Source organism: Peromyscus californicus, unplaced genomic scaffold (assembly GCF_007827085.1).
Source record: "Peromyscus californicus insignis strain IS unplaced genomic scaffold, ASM782708v3 Scaffold_18__1_contigs__length_77618521, whole genome shotgun sequence".
Taxonomy (NCBI): Eukaryota; Metazoa; Chordata; class Mammalia; order Rodentia; family Cricetidae; genus Peromyscus; species Peromyscus californicus.
The window spans coordinates 71,043,305-71,062,965 of NW_026294480.1; the positions used below are offsets into that span (position 1 = coordinate 71,043,305).

The window sequence follows — 19,661 nt, forward strand, 5'->3', positions numbered from 1 at the left end:
GCATTTGTTCTAATAACGCCCATGGCTGATCAATACTCTGAGGCCTTCATGTCTAAGTCTGGGGGTTGGGGGGGGAATGACGACTTAAAACAAAAAACAAAACAAAAACTACGTGCCCCGTGTGCTGTAGAGATGCACTTCAGACATCACCGGATTCCCTTAATCCTTGAAGCGGTGAGGTAGGTGTGAATACAGTTTTCATGAGATGACGCAGATGTGGACCTGAGCCCTCCCTTCGTAAGCCTTTGCAGAGATACAGCTTTCATTGCTACAATTCACTAGTGAATGCTCAGAGTGAACGTCTGAGAGAGGCTTCAATCGATGGTAAAAGAAACATCCTTTTGGGAAGGGCGCAAGACTGGGCAAACACGATTCTCTTGGAAAGAAGACTCGCTCAGCCACTGGTCCTTGCACCCTAGGGGCAACTACAAAGTCCAGCGCCCTGGGATCCGCGGGGCGAGCACGGTGCTGGGACAGGCGCTCCTGCGCTCAGGCAGGTCAGCCTCGGCGCCCACGGCTGGAAGAGTCCATTAGCCATGGCCAAGGCGGGGGGTTCGCGGCGCCAGAGTGCGACCTGGCTGCCCGCTGCGCAGAGGAGGGCGCGCTGCCGTGCGCGGCCACCCCCGCTCGGCCGATCAGGTGAGCCCAGCCCCGGGGAGAAGTCCTATTGGAGCAGAGGAACCGGGGAGAGGGGTGTGTGTGGGGGAGACGGGGTGGGTGTGAAGCCCCAAGCCTGCAGGACGGTGCGGGAAAGGATTAGCGGCGGAGGACGGGGACACTGCAGAGGGGCGGCGCTGGCTGTGGGAAGGGAGGCCCGGCACTGGCGGGGACCCCAGAGCCAGGTAGGATATGACTTGGGGTTGGTGCCCCGGGAAATCCAGTGGGTCGGAGAGCGCGACAGCATCCTATAGGCGGTTCCCGAGCAGCCGCTGCTGCACCTGTTGCTGGAGGTGGGAGCGAGCGCCGGCGGGCGAGCGGGAGGGCGGGCGGGCGAGCCGGCGAGCGAGCTGGAGGGCGGGCGGGCGAGCTGGAGGGCGGGCGAGCTGGAGGGCGGGCGGGCCGTGGTGGCTCGGACAGGCTGGTGGCGGGCAGCGGGTAACGGGACAGCTGCCCGGTGCCTGCCGTCCACACAAGGCTGCGGCTTTGCATAGCTGCCCCCAAAGCTGCTATCTCAGAGAAGGGGAGCCTGGAATGAGCAGAGTGAAGTTTCCGTTTTTTCTCTTTCTGCCCAATTGAAACCTAAAGTCTAGTTTCAAAGTTGGCCCAGAAAAATAATTGGTCAAGAGCTGCACGCGGTCGATAAAACTTCTTCATGGAAGACCGAGGTAAATTTAAGGAGTCTTGCTGATGTTCCCAGATACTCACTGCATCAGGAAATTTCAGAAAAATATATTATTGTCAAGGAGTCTGAAATTAGCCTAGAGTGTAAAAATTATACATGTGTATATGTATATACACATATATCTTGTATATTTTAAATTTCCTGACTACTTTGTTTTTATTGGAGAATAACTTTAAAGTGCAACATTAACTTGTATATAACTTGTGTAAGCCACCTTTTTACAAAATCTATAGTCTTGTTTAAAAATGTACACAATGTGTTTCTAAGTAAGCTGCACATTCTTAGAAACTGGTATTAAGATTTTAATTCCTGACAGGAAAAGCGCTTAACTGGTTTAGCGCTGCTTGAAAAATTCCTGTGAGAGTTACAACCACCTTCTATTCCTGAAGTGAACGTTCTTCCTTTGTGTGCCGTTTAATAAAAGAACTACATCAAAGAAACAAAGAGGCGAAGACAGTAAAGAAGAAAAGCAGGAGTAGATGTTTACCAGGACGTGGGTACCAGAGTTGAGTGCTGGGCGGTTTCCTAGGTTACAGAGTAAACTCTCACAAGTTTACAAATACATTCTGAATTGTTAAAATAAATGCATGTGATTAGGTATTACATTCTGGTGCTACCACAACTTACAATCACTTTGGACATAAAAACCATGAAAATGTTCTTCTAGATCTTGGTTTCTTCACTTATAAAATAAAGTTATTGGAATAGGTGATTGCAAAGATTTAGTCCAGCTAAACATTACATCACTCAAAAATGTATCTTAAAAAAAAAAACAAACCAAGCAATATATAATGCACCCAAGCAAAATATGATTGAATGATTAGATTTCCATGATGGATATATGTAATATATATATATATTATATATTATATATAATTCTTTATTGAAAGACATTATATGGTGAGCACTGTGAAGTCCTTTATAAAGATCTTATTTGACCTATCACTATCATAAACTGGAGAGTGTTATCCTAATTCCAAGACAATGTCACTGAGGCTAGCTTTCAAGATCTCTGCTTCAAATGTTCAGTTATTAAGACCTAATCAATGGTCTTTCTTGAGTACTCTTCACACCTACATTATGCTGAATATTAGGAACAAAAGTTTAATCTGCCTATAGACTGAAGAAATTGGACTATACTGTGTGTCCACAGTGAGACAAAGTCTAACCATGTGAGAACATCAAGTCTTGATGGCCTCAGATGTAGGAATAATGTGTTAGTTAAAATTCACACTATTTAAGAAAATAATTTAATTTCATGCTAGTGAATTCCTATTGTATTTAAATGTCATAGAATAATAATATGAGATAGTATTTGGGGGTATAAATGTTCTTATAGAAATAAAAATAATTGTTAGAAATAATGTGAAAGAGCAGAAGGTCATGTTACACCAAAGAATATCAGCTGTCTTTCCCCTTGGAGGTGCCCATGCTCAAGACAATGAGGGACGCTGTGCCGTGGGAGAAGGGGAGTCACAGCAGTTAGCTGTGACTGAACGCTTTGTTTACATTCTCATGATGAATGGGGATGGTGTGCTGCATTTACCCCGCATGCAATATGCCAGGAATTCTGTTACACTCTTTAAACAGATTAACTTTATAATTAGCCACAAATTATGATTTTGACTTCCAGAAGTAACTAAGGCAGAAACATCTGTGTCGTGGGAGAATTTCTCCACCTGCTAAAATACTTTCTTGTCTTAATCTCTGTGGGAGGAACAGAGGAACTCCTGAAGCACCAGGAAAAGCCTTAGAGCCAAACTGGACAGGCTCCTTTTAATTTGTATGTGAAGAAAGTAGAACTCAGAAAAGTTGAGAACCAGTTAAGGTCACACATTCTATTTTCATTTCGGCCAACTGGGCAATCCCTTCATCTGTAAACTGACATGCCTCAATGGGTAAACTTGCTCATTAATTTATTGTCATTCACAGATGTCACTCCATGCATAGCCTTTTTATATTGATGCCCTTTTATCAAAAAAAAAAACTGTCAAGTTTGTGCCCATTAGAAAGAAAATCTTGAAGTGCAGCACCTGTTGTTCCGTCCTCTAGTATAGGGTGTGGCAAAGTTGTTCATCTGCTGAAGCAATGCCCTGCTGTCTGTCTGTCTGTCTGCAACAACGGTTTGTGCTTAGGCTGGAAGGATGAAACAGGCAGGGTGCAGTCACAGCTTTTGCTTTCTGGGAGGTGGGTCGTTGACTCACAGATGCCACAGTGTACTGAGCTCCAGCCATAGTTTTGTTAGGTTATACAATAGTCAAGACAACGTAAAATCATGTGGGAAGTTCAAACAGTGTAATGAATACAAGTCACCATAACCTGCCTCATTAAACACTGGAGAAAACCACTGAGATGCTATTCTCCTGCTAACTCCTGTTGAATCAGGGTGAGAGCACCATAATTTATTGAAAATCGTTTATGGCTTAAAGTTCAGTTTAGTCTTAGTGTTCTGTCGTTCCCATTCAGATATATCAATAAACGTTGGGAAATGAAAATAAGCATATTGCTAACAAACCGTGCAGAACAATACAAGAAATTGATTTCTCCATTGGCATGCACAAGCAACATCTTTGTGTATAGGGAGGGCTCCCCGTAAGCCGGGTTGTCAGGCCACACAGGAAGGAAGTCCCAGCACCCCAGCTCTGTTGGCCTGATGGTGGGGCAGCAGAGCAGGGTAGAGCCGGGGCCCTGGAAGCTTGCAGCACAAAGGCTGTGTTTTCTGACTCCACTGTGACACACTATCCACTTTAAAATGTACCAGACCAAGTCACCCCCAGCTGCTGGGCAGGTGGTCACAGGCTCTTTTCTTGTGCAGTCGGGCGGAAGTCTGGCTGTACCTCAAAGGGAGGGCAAGATGCTTAGAGGACACTTCTCACTCACTGTTAGTGACTCTGAACACCTAGAGTGAAGCCTTCACATAATAGGGAGATAGTGACTGTTGGAGTAACTGTCCATAAATGAAATTTGGAATAATACAAAATTATCAGGTTATAAAAGGAGGCTGGGTTCTCTAAAAGAGAGGCACTGAGAGCACTCTCCTTGTACCTACGAGTGTAATTACATTTAAAAAGTGTTTTAAAGATAGTTTTTTTAAAAATTAATTTCATGAGTTTGTTATTCAAAACTTTTCCCTAGGTAAAGTTTCTCAGTTTATGTCACATACTTGAGCACAGACTCCTTTCATGTTTTCTTTATTAGGGGCTTAACGTGGCTTTGAGCCAATGGTCTCTTCACATCTTGGCACATCCGCGTTATCTGAAGTGCCGGGCTGGCGGGGGGTGGGGGGGGGTGGGGGGGGGTGGGGGGGGTGTGGGGGGGACTAAGTAAATTTCCCACATCTTAAAGGTTATGGAAACAGCTACCTTTATGAATAGATTTCAAATAATTCCCAGCAAGCCAAGGGTACGGACGTGGAGTGAAAACGCATTGCACTCTCTGAAGCACAAGGTCCCCTGTCTGTCTTTGGTTTTCCTGAAAGGCAATTAGCATTTCAACTAGCCCATTTGGTTACATGCAATGAAGTAGTCGGGTTTATAATTTGCTGTTCTCTGTCTGTGGCCGTTGAGTGCTAGGTCTTATATAATCCTCTCCAAGTAGCCTTCTCTCCAGCATAGTTATTGTTGCTGGTCTTAAATAACTAATCAACCCAGAGTTTTCCTTGCCTTCAACTGTAGGGTGCCATAGGGCAAGGAAAATTAAATGTCAAGCTAATGAGGGGATAATTATAATTATAAATAGCCATCTTTATGTGTGGCATAGTTGAAAGATGTAAAATAGCCTTATATAAATTCTAACTCTAAAAGGGCACTTGTGTGTCATTGTTAGTTTATTTCTGTGTGCAGCATGCACCACACATAAAGGGGATGTATACTGCCACCATTGAGCTAACATGACACAATTGACAGTGACGAAGCAATTATTTGGTACTAAATTTACTCTCTTTGGGAAAGAGCTGTATTCTGTAAAGGGATATGAGTAAAAGGGGAAAAGATTCTTAAATGTTCTAACAAGTGAACTCATGCTCTGAGGAAATTTTTGGGAAATTTCAAGGTTTTGTGTCTCTGTGCTAATTGAAAATAGGATTTTGTTAGCTTCTTTGGTCATGAATTCTGGTAATTCTGTAATGTTACCATGCTTCACCTTTCTCCTCACACCCCTCTGTAGGAAACACTGCATGTATGGTGATCCTCTTGTGAGGATGATTGGGCCCATGTTAGCCTTTAATCCAAGTCATGGGACAACAGTTTGGTTCAGCTCATCTTTTCAGTCACTTCCTGCTTTTGCATGTTTATATTTATGCACATATTTGGAGATAAAACAATATAATTATTCTTCAGATATTGGCCCACTGAAAGGAGACAAGGGAGGTGTTTTAGTTAGAAGCCTTGCGGGCCATCAGGACAATTTTGGGAAACTCCATGAGATAGTTACCCATTCCCTGTATTGTCAATCTGTGCTTATAAAGCTCTAAGTGCCGCTTCCCTTAGAGCTTTTGTACGTCCTTCAACTAATTGCTACTGCTGATGAATGTGTGTGGTATGAAGAGGGCTCCCCGTCATCTGAAGACCGGTCAACTAGACTTGGGATAGTTCTAGAAAAAGTGTGACAGAGGAGAGACAGTACTGACAGGTCAAGGAGTGGGCTTGATGGTACCTCAGATCACAGGCACGGAAGCAAGAAACATCCAGGTCTTGTCCCAAACATGTTATTTACAGCTCACTGGATTGTTGAAGGAAGCACAGGGGAAGGAGAGAAGCACACATTTCTCTTTTAAACATTGAGATCTAGTTTACAGTGATTAAGTTTTTGTGTCTAGTCTCTGACACTTAGCATGTTTTTAAAGAGTCACCCATGTCCCTGCACTTTTTACTTAATGCCCAACAATACTCTACTGTATGGGTATAGCTTTCATTTATTATTTACCAATTGATGGGTGTTTTGTTGTTTCTACTTTGTGACTATTATGCTGCTGTGTAATATCTGTGTACAGTTTTGTGTGTGTGTGTGTGTGTGTGTGAGGGTATCCATTTTTCAGTTTTTTTTTTTTTTTTTTTTTTTTTCCGAGACAGGGTTTCTCTGTGTAGCTTTGTGCCTTTCCTGGAACTCGCTTTGGAGACCAGGCTGGCCTCGAACTCACAGAGATCCGCCTGGCTCTGCCTCCCGAGTGCTGGGATTAAAGGCGTGTGCCACCACCGCCCGGCGCTTTTTTTTTTTGGCACTTTTCAGCTTTTATGGCGATAGACTTAGGGGTGGTGTGCGCTTTGGTTGTTGATTGGCCTATGTCTTACTTTTTGAAGAGTTGTTGGCAGTTTTCAAAGTGTGTGCATGCCACTTTGCATTTGCATTTTTTTCACCAATGTATTAATATTCATTTCTTTAGTCCATGCTAAAAGGTTTTATTTTATTTTTAAATTTTAGCCATCGTACTAGGTGTAAAGTGTAATTTCTTTGTAGTTTTGATCAATTTCCCACATCAATAGTGACTTTTTTTTTCATGTGGCTCGTAGCTTCTTGGGAGAACTATTTTTATCAAGTCCTCTGCTATTTTACAAATTGGGTTATTGGGTTATTTTTATTGATTTGTAGAAGCTGTTGGAGAACTCTGGAGAAGAATTTCACACCAGATGTGTCACTGTGACTGTTTCTGTCACTGTACAGACTTCTACTTTTCCTTTCTTGATTGTGTCCTTGTCCCTTGGGAGCGCAGGAGGGAACTAAAGCTTTAATGAGTTGATTTATGTACTTTTTAAAAATTTCTTGTGTTTTGTTATCTTTTCTATGACACCATTCCCTTATCCAAGGCCACAGAGATTTATTACAAGGGCTTTCACCTTAGTTTTATAGCTTTATCTCTTACATCTTATTACAATTTTGTGTTAATTGTTTATGTGGTATGAATTTGGGGTTTACCCACTTTCATTTCCATTTGGCTGTGCAATGTCTATACATAATTGCTTGAAGAGATTATGATTTTGTCCTAAAAAAAGCATTTAAGAAACTTAGCTGTGACACTGTACTGCATTCTGTACTCATGTTTAATGTCATTATTGATATGATAGGATTAATGCCTGTCACCTACCCTCACCTGGTCCCCCTCTGCTGCCTTTTATTTGAAAAAGGTATTTTCCCAGAAGTGTCTCAGTCACACAGTTGCTCCCTTTATTATCTTGTTTTCATTTATTTTGTCAGTTGCCCTGGAGATAACCTGCAGCAATCAAATTCAGTTATTAATCTAAGTATGTGCAGAGCCCTGCATTCAACCCACAATACTGAAAAGAACAAAACCACAAACGTAGTTGAGCAAGTATCCTTGTATGATTGAGCATCCTTTGGGTATATATGCCCAAGAGTGGTATAGCTGGGTCATGAGGAAGATTGATTCCCAATTTTCTGAGAAGTCACCCATGCTGATTTCCAAAGTGGCTGTACAAGTTTGCACTCCTACCACCAGTGGAGGAGTGTTACCCTTGCTCCGCATCCTCTCCAACATAAGCTGTCATCAGTGTTTTTGATCTTAGCCATTCTGACAGATGTAAGATGATATTTCAGAGTCGTTTTGATTTGCATTTCCCTGATGACTAAGGATGTCGAGCAATTCCTTAAATGTCTTTCAGCCATTTGAGATTCTTCTGTTGAGAATTCTCTGTTTAGCTCTGTAACCTGTTTTTTAAATTGGATTGTTTGGTATTTTGATGTCTGGTTTCTTGAGTTCTGTATATATTTTGGAGATCAGCCCTCTGTCAGATGTGGGGTTGGTGAAGATCTTTTCCCATTCTGTAGGCTGTTGGTTTGTCTTATTTACCACGTTCTTTGCCTTATAGAAGATTCTCAGTTGCAGGAGGTCCCATTTATTAATTGTTGCTCTCAGTGTCTGTGCTACTGATGTTATATTTAGGAAGTGGTCTCTTGTGCGAATGCGTTCTAGGCTACTTTCTCTTCTATCAAGTTCAGTGTAACTGGATTTATGTTGAGGTCTTTGATCCACTTGGACTTGAGTTTTGTGCATGGTGAGAGATATGGATCTATTTGTGATCTTCTACATATTGACATCTAGTTATGCCAGCACCATTTGTTGAAGATGCTTTCTTTTTTTCCGTTATACAGTCTTGGCTTTTTTGTCAAAAATCAGGTGTTCATACTTGTGTGGATTAATGTCAAGGTCTTCAGTTCAATTCCATTGGTCCACATGTCGGTTTTTATGCTAATGCCAAGCTGTTTTTTTATTACTATAGCTCAATAGTAGAGTTCGAAGTCAGGGATTGTGATGCCACCAAGTTTGACTGCATGCAATAGCTTTATTGTAAAGGATTGTTTTAGCTATCTTGGGTTTTTAATTTTTTCCATATGAAGTTGAGTATTGTTCTTTCCAGGTTTGTGAAGAATTGTGTTGGGATTTTGATGGGGATTGCATTGAAACCATAGATTGCTTTTGGAAGATTGCCATTTTTATTACATTGGTTCTACCTATTCATGAGCATGGGAGATCTTTCCATTTTCTGACATCTTCTTCAATTTCTTTCTCCAGGGACTTAAAGTTTTTTTCATACAGGTTCTTCACTTGCTTAGTTAGAGTTACCCCAAGGTATTTTATATTATTTGTGGCTATTGTAAAGGGTGACGTTTCTCTGATTTCTTTCTGGCCCATTTATCATTTGTATATAGGAGGGCTACTGATTTTTTTTTTTGAGTTAATCTTGTATCCTGCCACATTACTAAAGGTTTTTATCAGCTGTAGGAGTTCCTTGGTAGAATTTTTAGGGTCATTTATGTATACTATCATATCATCTGCAAATAGCATAAGTTTGACTGCTTCCTTTGCAATTTGTATCCCCTTGATCTCCTTTTGTTGTCTTATTGCTCTAGCTAAAACTTCGAGTACTATATTGAACAGATATGGAAAGAGTGGACAGCCTTGTCTTCTTCCTGATTTTAGTGGAATTGCTTTGAGTTTCTCTCCATTTAATTTGATGTTGGCTGTCGGCTTGCTGTAATTTGCCTTTATTATGTTTAGGTATGTCCATTGTATTCCTGATCTCTCCAAGGCTTTTATCATGAAGGGGTATTGGATTTTATCAAAGGCTTTTTCAGCATGTAATGAGATGATCATATTTTTTCTTTCAGTTTGTTTGTTTATATGATGGATCACATTGACAGATTTTTGTATGTTGAACCATCCCTGAATCTCTGGAGTGAAGACCTCTTGAATATGGGGGATGATTTTTTTGATGTATTCTGCCTTTATATGTTACTTGGTCTTTTTCCTTTGCATCTCTTAATATTTTTTCTTTATTCTGTATGTTTAGTGGTTTGATTATTATGTGGTGAGGGGGACTTTATTTTTTGGTCCAGTCTATTTGGTGTTCTGTAAGCTTCTTGTATCTTCATAGGTGTTTCCTTCTTTCTGTTGGGAAAGTTTTCTTCTCTGATTTTGTTGAATATATGTTCTGTGCCTTTGAGTTAGTATTCTTCTCCTTCTTCTATCCCTACTATTCTTAGGTTTGGTCTTTTCATGGTGTCCCAGATTTCCTGGACGTGTTGTGCTATGATTTTGTTGGCTTTAGTGTTTTCTTTGACTGACGAATCTGTTTCCTCCATTGTATCTTCAATGCCAGAGATTCTCTCTTCCATCTCTTGCATTCTGTTGGTTATGCTTGCATCTGTAGTAAATGAACACATTTACTCAGGTTTTGTATTTACAGCATCCCCTCGTTTTGTGTCTTCTTTATCGTCTCTATTTTAGTTTTCAAGTCTTGAACTGTTTCCTTCACCTGTTTGGTTGCTTTTTCTTGATTTTCTTGATGTTCTTTAAAGGATTTATTGATTTCTTCCAATTTTTTGTTTGTCTTTTCCTTGATTTCAAGCGAATTTTTCATTTCCTCTTTAAAGGCCTCTATCATCTTCATAAAGTCATTTTTAAGGTCATTTTCTTCTGCTTCTTCTGCGTTGGGATGCTCAGGACTTGCTGTATTAGAATTGCTAGGTTCTCGTGCTGCCACATTGCTCTTTATGTTGTTGAATGTATTCTTAACACCGGTGTCTACCCATCTCTTCCTCCAATCAGTGCAAATGGTGTCTGTATCTCAGGGAGCTGCTCTTGGTCCAGTTGGAGCTGGCAGAGTCTGTGTCTCAGGGAGCACCTGTGGTCTCGGGGTGGGTGGGTTTGGGGGACTGAGTAGGGCCTTTAGATTACAGGGTCTGATGGGGGTGGTGGTGATCAGGCCTACGTGCAGGATTCTTGCCTGCTGGCCTGCAACTGGGGCTGCAATGGGTGGGGGACTGGGGCCATAGGTTGTACCCCTGGGCCTAAGGCCTAGAGGCTGCGGTTACCAGCTGGAAGAACAGTCACTCACCTCTTGGTCCATTTGGAGCTAATGGAATCTGTGTCTCAGGGAGCAGCTGTGGTTTCAGAGGATGGGTGGGTTTCCAGATTCTTGTAGTTTTTGCTCATCTGTGTATGTCTTACTTTCATCTTCAATTGAACGTGATTTTTCCTTATAGATTTCCTTATAAATTCTTCATGATCTGTTTCTTCCAGCACTTTAAGTTCATCAACCTTGGTTTTTCATGAGAAGACAGACGTAAATCAGGATCTTATGTGATTATGGGCTACTTCCTGCTTTCCAGTTCCTCCCTTTATTGATTTTGGCAGCTTATTACTAGTTTTATAGGTATACATGGGTCTCTTTGGGCTTGTTTTAGCTGAAATATTTTGAGCTGTTCAGGCATGTAGATCAATCAGTGGTTTTCATCAAATTGTGATGCTTCAAACATTCCCTAACATATCTGTTCCTTATCTTCTGGAACTCTGCTAGGTGTTTGTAGTGTGTTTAATGTTGTATGACAGGACTGAAGTCATTTATTTTTCTCCTTTTATTTTCTATTCTCAAGACTAGATAGCTTCACTAATTTTCAAGTTCATTAATTTGCTCTCCTGCTTTTAAGTTTGTAAATCAGCTTTTGAATTCCCCAAATGTTTTAACTATTTAATGGAGTTACTAGTTTTTTTCCCAACTCCAGAATTTCTGATTTTTCTTTCTTTTCATAAATAATTTTAAACTTTTTATTACTCTTCATTTGGCGAGTGTGATGGCTAATTTTGGTTGTCAACTTGAAGCACCTGGAAAGAGGGGACCTTGGAGAAATGCCTCCTCGAATTGACCTATGGGCATGTCTGTGGGGAAAGAGTCCAGCCCACTGTGGGTGGTGCTACCCCTGGGCTGTTTAAGGAGTGTAGCTGAACAAGCCAGAGAGAGCAAGCCTATAAACAGCATTCTTCTGCAGTTTCTGCTTCAGTTCCTGCCTTGGATTTTCTCAATGATAGACTGTGACTTGTTTAGTGAAATAGTCCCTTTCTTCCCAAGGTTTGCTTTGGCCAGTATTGTATCTCATCAACAGAAAGCAAACTAGTACAGTAAGAAATTATTATCCTACTCTTTAGTTATATAGACACGGCTTCCGAAGTCTTTGGAAAGGATTTAGAACTGATGTAGTTTTGGTATAGTCAGTCTGACATTTAGGTTGTTCCCTAAGGTTAGTTCATATTGATTACTCATCTCTGTCCTTGTGTGTTAGCTACACTTCTTATTTACGTCTAGTGGGTTTTGCTGTGGTTGAAAATTGGCCATTTTAAGTAATATAATCTTTGGCCTTAAGAATCAGAATGTGGACTTGTTGGTGGCCTATTTAGTGACTCTTTGAAGAAATTTCTGAAGTGTATGTTCTTTTTTATGTGTGATCACTATATCTTGTCTTGGTGGATTTTGCCAATGAATAATCAGACAGAGATTTCCTGAAGTCCCCCAGAGCAGCAGGTCTTGGGTTTCTGAAGAGTTCTATGAGCATGCTCAACTATGTAGGCACTTGACAGCTCTACCTGAGCCTTGCTCTCTCTTTTCTCACAAAGCCAAACAAAGTAAGAGGTTTGGGCCTTCACAGGTCTTTCACGAGAATGTGTACAGCCCTGTACCTGCGTGCCATCTTTTAGTTTTCAAGACTGTGTCAGAGATTTTCAACATTCTCAGGGTATGTGAGCACTCACATGCACATGCACACACAAATTAAACAAACAAACGTGAATTCTTTCACGTTCCTCTTGGGCCTTCTTCATGTGACTTCCATTAATCTTCAATAGCTTCACTGCTGACTCTTGTGTATTTCCCTCCCAGACATCAGTTCTCTTCTAGTAAACCTTTGTTCATTTTCCTGAGAAATGGTGTTAGAGACAAAACTCTGGGCATCAGTGACGCTTGTTACTACTGAGTTGTTGTTATTTCTAAGGCATTTCAATGGAAAAAGCCAGGGAACATTTTGTACTTGAGACAGTCATGAGGTGATAATAGTCAAATTTGAAGAGGCTTTATATAATTTCTTTTCTCATTTATAATTATTACTTGCTTGTAGTTGGAAGTTTTTCTATGGTCCTGCCTGGGCCCTGCGGTAAGGACAAATCTCTCCCACTCACATCCCCCAAGTAAGCACACAGAGGCTTATATTAATTATCACTGCTTGGCCATTAGGTCAGGCTTATTACTGACTAGCTCTTACATTTAAATTAACCCATAATTTTTATTTATCTCTAGCCATGTGGCTTGGTACCTTTTCTCAGTTCTGCCTTATCATCTTGCTTCCTCTGTATCTGGCTGGTGACTCCTGACTCAGCCCTTCCTCCTCCCAGAATTCTCCTTTTCTTATCGGGCCTATACTTCCTGCTTGGCTACTGGCCAATCAGCATTTTATTTATTAACCAATCAGAGTAACACATATTCACAGCACACAGAATGACATTCCACAGCACTTTCCCTTTTCTGTCTAATCAAAAAGGAAGGTTTTAGCTTTAACAGTAAAATTACATATAATACAACAGTTATCAAGCAAGAATTATAGTTATAATACTTGCTGGATCCTATAATATCTGAAGCTTCAAAAATACATAATGCAGTGAGCAAAATGTGGCTCTAAAATCTACACTCTAAAACAAATAATTTGATTTCAACATGATATTGATATTATTGAGGATGCTGAATGAAGTATAAGCTTCCTTTGCCACTGCATTTGCTGTTAGTAACACTCTATCAAAAGTATTAAATACTATATTCTAAAGCTACTAGAAATAATTCTTTTGTGATTATATCATCATTAGACGTACCCCCTTTGTTTTGTGCTGTTTGATGACACCTAGGCTCAGGCACACAACATCATAAAAACATCAATCTAGAAGTCTGTTTATTAAGTATTGTTTTCCGTCGGGAAAGGAAGCAGTAGGTGAATGAAAATGAGGAGTTTTATAAAGTTTTAATCTTGGAGCCATATCAATAAGTCATAATATCCAGAAAATAAAATTTAGATTAAAATGTTTTTCTAACTGGAGATAGCAAATAATCCTTTAGAGACCTGAGTCTGGAATGAAGTAGAGAATTTAAGCTGGAACTATAAACTGTGAAGACGGTTATAAAATAGAGTGTAGTGAATGGAGAGGTCAGGGCCAGAGATGAGAAAGCCTGTCACGTATGGCCTCCTTCCCTGTGGCAACAGTGCAGAAAAGGAGGCTGGCCACCTGCTCAGTGGGAGGACAACCCCAGAACAACCTGAGGACGACGGTAGCAGTGACTCATGGAGGTATGACCCGAGAAAGAGCAAGGCACCACCTGTCCTTTTGGGCCCTTTTTGTATTGCTGTCTTTTTTTTTATATCCTGGAAGTCTAGAAATACAATCTGAGAGCAGGAAACATGGAATTGAGGGAGCGTGACTACGAATTGGGAGAGTGAGCCCCCATTCTATGGGAAATTCAAGTAAATCAATTCACGTTAGCCCACCTAACATGGATAGAGCTATGGATTTGGGTGGAGAAGAAAAGGAATGTGTTGTTGAAATGATCCATGTGAGAAGTTACACACATCTTAGATGAGGGCCAGAGTGACCTTGCAATATCGGTTTTGGTGAACATCGTAGTTACTTCAGACATAACATGACAACTGATTTTGATTTATGTATTTATCAGTTAGTTTATGTTTAGTCTGCACCAACATTAATTATCCTGGCTAATACACTGGGACCATGGTTAGGGTCACAGACAATCTCAAATGTATTGTCAAGGAAGATGTGGCCATTGTCGGGGTAGAGAGCTGAGACGTGTCTAAGGTGACACAAAAGGGGGTCAGGACAAGATGGAGTTACCTTGGTCACTTCGTTATTCTCATGGTTCCAAGCACACCTAAAAAATGATAAAGGCCTTTGCTTTTCAAAAATTTTAATTGTTGGGCTTGGAGAGATGCCTCAGTAATTAAGAGCATGTTCTTTTAGAGAACCTGAGATTGGTTCCCAGCACTTACATGACGAGGTGGCTGCCTCTCAGCCACCTCGAACTCCATCTCCTTTGTAACTCCAGTTCCCAGAAATCCAGTGTCCTCTTCTGGCATCTTCAAACAACTGCACTCAAGTTCATACTCCAACACAGACACAAACGTTTTTTCATAATTAAAGTTAAAATATTTGAAAAAATTTTAATAGTTTAGCCTAAGTTTTAGAACCGAAGGAAGTAGCGATTATCAGGAGAGAAAAGGAGGGTGGAGAGGTTGCTGTAACTTCACTGTGTTCTGCTCCGTGGACCCGTTGAGCAAAGGCAAATAACAGTAGGGAAGGCTGAGGGACACATTGCTTTCTTAGCAAAAGACTCCTCGTATTTCAGTTTCTGATAAGAGCAGCTGAGGCAAAGTTAAGAGATGATAGATGTCACTGTGGACACACAATAAACAGCCATGCAGGCCTCCTTTACCTTGGGGGATATTTTCCACAGGTAAGTTAGGATATGAAAGCTTCCAAAGGAGCGTGTGGAATTCATTTGTGTGTGTGAAGGGGAATAACAGCTTATTCACACCAGTGATTATTGCAGCAGAGAAGAAGATGGAGCATGAAAGACAAGGAAGGCAGCAGGTAGGGAAGAGTAAACACGGGCCCAGCTGTCTTCCCTGTATTGTTCCCACTGAGCGATGCTTCTTCCTTTGATCTCATAAGAAACCTCAGGCTTCCCACTTTGATTGTAGATTGAGAATCAACTCATCCAATTTCAAGTATTACTGCAGTACTTAGTTTGGAACTAAGTTCTGAAGGTTTATAAACACAGTCCAAGTGTTAGAATAAACAGATTATGTAATCCTAGTTTTAAGAATTAGTTTCAGAGTTCTAATTTCTAATATTCTGGGGTTCAAAAGAGGACCATAAATAACCAATATAAAACATATTGAATTATGGAAACTGTGGAAAAAATTATATAGTAATAATTATATATTATATAGTAAGAATTAAAACGACATATATTGTATTTTATTTGAGGAATTAATACATATTAAAATAGTAGGATTTGAAATGGAGATTTGACTTAATTTTGTTTGCTTGATGACCCAATGCAAGATGAGTAGCTTACATTTATTTGTGGTGATCTCTCATCATTCTAGGGTATAAGGGGCTTAAGTGGGCTTTTCTTGCTTGGGGTCTGATCTGTCATAGAACCATAGCCCAGAGCAGCTGAAGCTAATGTCATCTGATTGCTTAATAACTCACATGTCTGCTATGTGAACTTTGATGTTATGTCTGAACATGATGTGTGTTTTGCTCCTAATTTGCTTTTGTATGAGTGTTTTATCACAACAACAGAAATGAAACCAAAACAGATTCTATAGAGTCTATGGTATAGACCACATAGTTTACTGGGAATTGTGGGAAAGAAGTGTCTCTGTCTGAAATTATGAATCTGCTTCCATGGGGTATTAACTAGAGGGACATTGTTCTCCAGTTGTATAATAAATAGATTTAAGCTGTCTGAAACTGGTATGCATGAAGTAAAAATCATTTGGTGAAGAGGCTGTTTATGGACCTGTGGCTTGAAGGCGCACTAAAGAAGTGGCCTAGGTCCTTCCATGAAGGCTCATCCTTAACTGCACCAGCAGCTGGATGCGGTGGGGCAGGTGAGCAACAGTCCTCAATAGCAGGTCTGGGCAGATGCAGGAGGTCAGCTGTGAACCTCCTTTAGGAATGCATAACCTCTGGAATTCTGCAGCATGTAAGTAGGTGAGCTGCAAGAAGAAAATGGGATTTCTTACCATCCTGGTACATGGTATCTTGAGTATTTAGTTTCATTGAAAAATTAATGAAACAGATGTTAAATGGGCACCATAGGTGGTGTGGACTAGTTCATACTTGTTACAGACCACGGAGGTCTAAAAATGAATACATAACTAATCATCAGTTTTTTTATCACATCATAGCTTGTACTCACATGGATGTAGGAGCATCATCTACTGGAGCATCAGTAGCCTTTTGGGGGCTATATCCCTGAAGATGACTGATTGACTTCTTTCCCTCAGCAGCCATCAGTTGACAATAGCTTCTTAGCTAGAGGTGGAACTTTATGAGCCATGGAGCTGGGGCGGGGAGGGGGTGTGTTGGAAAGAAGGGAATGGATACTGGATTGGATCAAAACACGTTATATGCATGTATGAAATTCTCAAACAATAAAAAATAATGAACAAAATCTGTCTAGAAAAAAAGGTAGTTATGAGGATTAGAAGAAATAGTACATGTAACACTTAACACAGGGTTTAACTTATAATAATCAGTAAGTGTGCGTGATTATTAACTCATCCCTGTTGTTTGAATCTTAGATGGTCTTTTAATAAAAAATCCAGAGCCAGATATCGGTGAAAGCCGAAAGATTAGAGAAGCAGAACAGCCAGCCACTAGTTCTTACCTCTAGGAAATCCTCAACTTAAAGAGAGTGAGTTCCTGTTTCCTCACACCTTGTATACCTTTCTTTGCCCTGCCATACTACTTCCTGGGATATTAAATGCTTGTGTGCTTCCCAAGCAAAGGCACGAGATTTCAAGTGCTGGGATTAAAGGTGTATGCCACCACTGGCTGGCTCTGTTCCTCTCCTATACTGGAGCAATCTCATGTAGCCCAGTGTGGCCTTGAATTCACAGAGATTCAGACAGATCTCTGTCTCCTGAGTGACAGGATTAAAGGTGTGTGCCACCACTGCCTGACCTCTGTGTCTAATCTAGTGGCTGGCTCTGTCCTCTGATCCTCAGGCAAGTTTATTAGGGTACACAATATATCACCACACATCCTCTTTACATTACTAAAAACATAACTTCCCCAAGGATGTTTCCAGAAGTAGGACTTTAAGTTGAAAGTATTTTAAGAAACTAAAAGGGAATTCACTTTAATTTAAAATGTATTTGTATTTTTATTTATTTATGTATTGGTGTGTGTGTGTGTGTGTGTGTGTGTGTGTGTGTGTGTGTGTGTGTGTTGTTATTGTTGTTGTTTGTTCCACTTTAGGCAAGCTGGCCCTTGAACTCCAGCGCCATTCTCCTGTCTCTGCTTCTTGACTTCACATCCTAAGGGGCTGGGGTGGGATTTGGGGATCAAACTCAGATCATCAGGCTTTGAGGCAAATGCTTTTAACCATTGGGACATCTCTTAGTTCATTCACGTTCAATGTACTTGACTAATGGTTATTTCTATCATCCCAAACCTAAGTGTCTAACCAAGAATAGTTAGGGTTGCATTTAAATCAGCACTTAACAGAAAACAAAAATGCAATGTCTTTTAAGAGTAGGAAGAGAAACATCTAATTTTAGGATATGTGTGGGCTGTAGATTATTAACATACACATAGAAATTTAAAGTAAGAAAAAATATGTTAACATGAATACCTCAAAAATATAGATATATTTAAAAGCATGTTTATGAAAGCCTAAAAGAGTTAACGTCAATATATTATTAGGCATTTGCTCTTCTGTAAAGAAAAGTTCAATAAAAATCTAATAAATGACTGATTTAAAATTAAAAATCAGATTTTATGAAATGGTGTTTATGTCTTTGACCCATCTCACTGATCACTTACTAATAAAAACTTCTAGGATTCCCTAGGCTGCAAATTTTTCTTGGTTTGGTAAAGTTGTTTAATATGAGCATTTTGATCCAAAAGAAGTTGGAAAGAGTTCACTGTGGAATTTGTGTGATTCGATGTGTGTACTTAACAATCTTTAATGAATTCATTAGAAACTGAAGTTTTATTAAACATTAATCAAAAACAGGTCTTAGCTGTGGTACTTAAAAATGTGTGTGTGTGTGTTTGTGTGTGTGTGTGTGTGTGTGTGTGTGTGTGTGTGTGTGTACACCTGTGCAGGACAGAAGAGGGCAGCAGGTCCCCTGGAGCTGCGGGCTGTTGTGAGCCTCCTGATGTGGTTGGGAACTGAGCTCGGGTCCTCTGGAAGAGTGACAAGTGCTCATAAGCACTGAGACATCTCTCCAGCCCAACGTCGTACTTTTTATCTGCAAACTACTGTGGCGTTGGGAAGACCGAGGTGCCTAATCTCAGGGAGGTTTTCTTTAGAGGTACAAGTGTGTTGGAAAAGTGTTGCAGCATGCTGAGATGGCTTGGTAGCCTTTCCTCACCTCTCCAGTGTGTGTGAGACAGATGGAGACATAAATGGATACATTATGGTCATTGCCTCAGACTTCCCGGGGTGGAAATGTTTGTAATCTAATTGGGTCTCATCAATTTTAAACTTGTTGGGTTGTAGAAGCTGGTGAGAGAATCGAATGTGTTCAGATGCTTTTATCTCACATCGAGGCTCCTGTTTTTTTTTTTTTTTTTTTTTTTTTGGTTTTTCGAGACAGGGTTTCTCTGTGTAGCTTTGCGCCTCTCCTGGAACTCACTTGGTAGCCCAGGCTGGCCTCGAACTCACAGAGATCCGCCTGGCTCTGCCTCCCGAGTGCTGGGATTAAAGGCGTGCGCCACCACCGCCCAGCCTCGAGGCTCCTGTTTTAACATGATTTTGTTGTCTTTGCGGCACTGTGGAAAACTGGGGATGAGCTAAAGGGATTGTCATCCAAACATTGTCCTGTTTACCTCAGGGGACAGTGCCTCACAGTGGCAATAGGTACTGTGGCACATGAAGCAGCGATTGGCTGGACCACCAGCAGGGTAGTGTGCTACCTGACTCACCTGGGTGTCACAGGCAGCCGGTGCAGACACCTCAACAAACTATGCACAGCCAAAGAACCAAGGTTCTTTTGAATAATTCCATTGTTGGCTGTGGTGATGCAAGCCTTGAATCCCAGCACCCAGGAGGCATAGACAGATTATCTCTGAGTCAAGGCCAGGCTAGTCTACAGAGTGAGTTCCAGGATAGCCAGGACTACACAGAGAAACCTTGTCTTGAAATACAAAAACCAAACAAACCAAAAAATCCATTGTTAAGTTCACATTATATAAAAATGGAAGGGATGACCAGAAAATACTGTAGTAAACAAC

At 40.8% G+C, this 19,661-nt stretch overlaps 1 protein-coding gene across 1 annotated transcript in view; it reads left to right on the forward strand.

Moving 5' to 3' along the window:
- Nucleotides 1-750: 750 nt before the first annotated feature.
- Adgrv1 (adhesion G protein-coupled receptor V1) overlaps nt 751-19,661 on the forward strand; it is a 546,923-nt gene continuing 528,012 nt past the window's right edge. The window contains exon 1 of the mRNA XM_052743671.1: nt 751-842. The gene's annotated coding sequence lies outside the window, so the exon portion shown is untranslated. The remainder of the gene's footprint in view (nt 843-19,661) is intronic.